Source organism: Coloeus monedula, assembly GCF_965178545.1.
Source record: "Coloeus monedula genome assembly, chromosome: 11".
Lineage (NCBI taxonomy): Eukaryota > Metazoa > Chordata > Aves > Passeriformes > Corvidae > Coloeus > Coloeus monedula.
This window is the reverse complement of record NC_138791.1, coordinates 21,645,950-21,648,839: the sequence shown is the minus strand read 5'-3', so window position 1 is coordinate 21,648,839 and position 2,890 is coordinate 21,645,950. Positions and strand designations below refer to the sequence as shown.

Below are 2,890 nucleotides of genomic sequence, written 5' to 3'. Positions count from 1 at the left end.
ACCATGGCCCCTCTGAGCTGGGTTTGGGTGGGGTTTTGGTCGGTCTGCAGTCCCTGTTGTAATGTGGTTGTTCCAGTGCACAGACCACGATCTCTGGGCTGGCCACTCTGGGGATTTATTTTAGGTCACGTTTAAGCTGCAGCTTTGTCCATTCTGTTATTCATGTTCAGGTTGGCAGCTCCAGGACTCGCTGTGATCCACCTGTGACTCACATGCCAGGGCCATAAAATTCTGAAAAACTTCACTCATCAGCCCAGCAATTCCAGCCACTGCTGTCTACTTTTAAATAACACAAATCTGTCAACCCCTCCTGTGCTCACAGGAGCACCACAGAGCAGGAGAGCAGCGCAGCAGCCAGAGCTGAGGACTCCCACAAGGACAGAAGGACAGCGTGGAAGGATAAACAGAGCAGCTCTGAGAGCACCGAGTGCTGCTGCTCCCTGGCCCTGCTGCTGTGCTGGGACTCAGCTTCTCTCCCCCTCTGCACACAGGCACTGCCCTGCCAGATTCAGATGAGGTTTCAAAGGAAGCATTTTTGATCCTTTATTTTGCTACAGTGCAGAGAGGAGGTGATTCCTCATTTCCATTGTCTCTGGGTAAAATTTGAGGTGCAAGCAGTGAATTATAAATAGGATGAATGATCCCAGTAATGGGATGATGATGGGATAAATAAAGTTTCCTTGAGCACAACACTATCACAAAATGAAAAAGGAAACCCTGCACACACACAGCCACTATGAAAAACTTGAGCAGACAGGCTGGGCCTGCACTGAGTTACACTGCAGCTGTGGAGAACAAAACCGGCACTCCATTGCTGCTGAAAAGATCCAGTCATCATTTTCCTCAGGGCATCCCTGAGCTCCTGGTTCCTCAGGCTGTAGATGAGGGGGTTCAGGGCTGGAGGCACCACCGAGTACAGAACTGACAGGGCCACATCCAGGGATGGGGACGAGATGGAGGGGGGCTTCAGGTGAGCAAATGCTGAAGTGCTGAGGAACAGGGAGAGCACAGCCAGGTGAGGGAGGCACGTGGAAAAGGCTTTGTGCCAGCCCTGCTCAGAGGGGATCCTCAGCACAGCCCTGAAGATCTGCACATAGGAGAAAACAATGAACACAAAACAGCCAAAGAGCAAACAGACACTGACAGCGATGAGCCCAAGTTCCCTGAGGTGGGATTTGGAGCAGGAGAGCTTGAGGATGTGTGGGATTTCACAGCAGAACTGGCCCAGGGCATTGCCCTGGCACAGGGGCAGGGAAAATGTATTGGCCATGTGCATGAGAGCGTAGAGAAAGGCACTGGCCCAGGCAGCTGCTGCCATGTGGGCACAAGCTCTGCTGCCCAGGAGGGTCCCGTAGTGCAGGGCTTTGCAGATGGACACGTAGTGGTCGTAGCACACGATGGTGAGGAGGAAACCTCTACTCCCATGAAGAAGACAAACAGAAACACCTGAGCAGCACATGCTGAGTAGGAGATGTGCCTGGTGCCCCAAAGGGAATTGTGCATGGCCTTGGGGACAGTGGTGCAGATGGAGCCCAGGTCGGTGAGGGCCAGGCTGAGCAGGAAGAAGAACATGGGGCTGTGCAGGTGCTGGCCGCAGGCTCCGGCGCTGATGATGAGGCCATTGCCCAGGAGGGCAGCCAGGGAGATGCCCAGGAAGAGGCAGAAGTGCAGGAGCTGCAGCTGCCGCGTGTCTGCCAATGGCAGCAGGAGGAAGGGGCTGATGGAGCTGCTGTTGGACATTGGCTGTGTCCGGGCATTGGGTTCTGCCACAGAGAAAAAGACAGTGACGAGTTAGAGGAGATCTGTAAGCACAATCAAAGCCATTTCCTGTACACCCTCCCCTGGAACATACACAGACACGCTTTTGTGCTTAAGAGTTCTGAGGTTTTTGTTTTTAAGCTCCCCCCATATCTCTCCTGGTATTCTTGGATATCAGAAATCCTCAGCATTTCTGCTGCTCTCAGGGAGAACAGAGCAACTTTTGCGAGGCAAGATGATGAGTGGACACTCAGAGGAGGTTCTCTGTCATTCTGACCTGTTCAGAGCTTCTCTGGGCTTTCACTTTTCTCAAATGCAGAATGTTCACCCTCCCATGTTTCCCTTAAAGATCACCAGGTGCTGCTGGGAGCAGATGGATCCACCACAGACCCCCAAATGTCTGTCCCTCTCTCAAGGTCTCAGCACCACATTTGTAGCCGAGGACACCCCTGGCTCATTTCACCAACCCGACAGCATTTTCACACTTGTAGCATCTCTGCTTTTCTCCTCTATCTGGGCTTTTCAGATAACACAAAGATGCTCCAGGACACGTTTGCATCCTGGAGGAAACTCCCAGCTTAGAAGGAAACCTCGGGGAGAGAGCCAAGAGTCCCAGAGCTGGCACTGGACGAAGGGAGATTGAGCTGCTGCCCTGGCTGCACTGACAGCCCTGCCCACAGCCGGGCACTGGGGCCAGCGTCACCCTGAGCCAGCTGTGCCCCCTCCCAGAGCCCCCAGGGCTGGGCAGCTGCTCCCAGCCCTGTGCTCTGCAGAGGGAACTGGGCCCGGGGCTGCAGAGCTGCCCCACGGCTCTGCTGCAGCTCTGCCTGCCCAGGAGGGCCTTCACGCCTTGGACCCCCGGCCCTGAGGGCAGAGGCTTGGCTGGGGGGCACAGGAGGGAGGGGGCTTCTTCAGAGGGAGGGGCTGCACTGGAGGGGATCCTGTGGGGATCTCTAAACTCTCCCTGACACATTGCTGGCTTTGTTTTCTCTCCTTCCCTGATCTCATCTCTGCTTCCTGGGGATTTTCCTCCTGGAGCTGTTTCCCTGTGCCTGATCTCTCCCTGCCAGCACTCACGGACCCCAAATCTCTGTGCACTCTCCTTGGCCCTACAGAAACCTGCCTGTGTGCA

The 2,890-nt window shown here is 54.9% G+C and overlaps 1 pseudogene across 1 annotated transcript; it reads right to left on the bottom strand.

Moving 5' to 3' along the window:
• Nucleotides 1–807: 807 nt before the first annotated feature.
• LOC309577094 (olfactory receptor 14J1-like) lies at nucleotides 808–1,740 on the bottom strand (annotated as a pseudogene). Its single transcript has one exon. The product of its transcript is annotated as an olfactory receptor 14J1-like (transcript).
• Nucleotides 1,741–2,890: the final 1,150 nt, after the last annotated feature.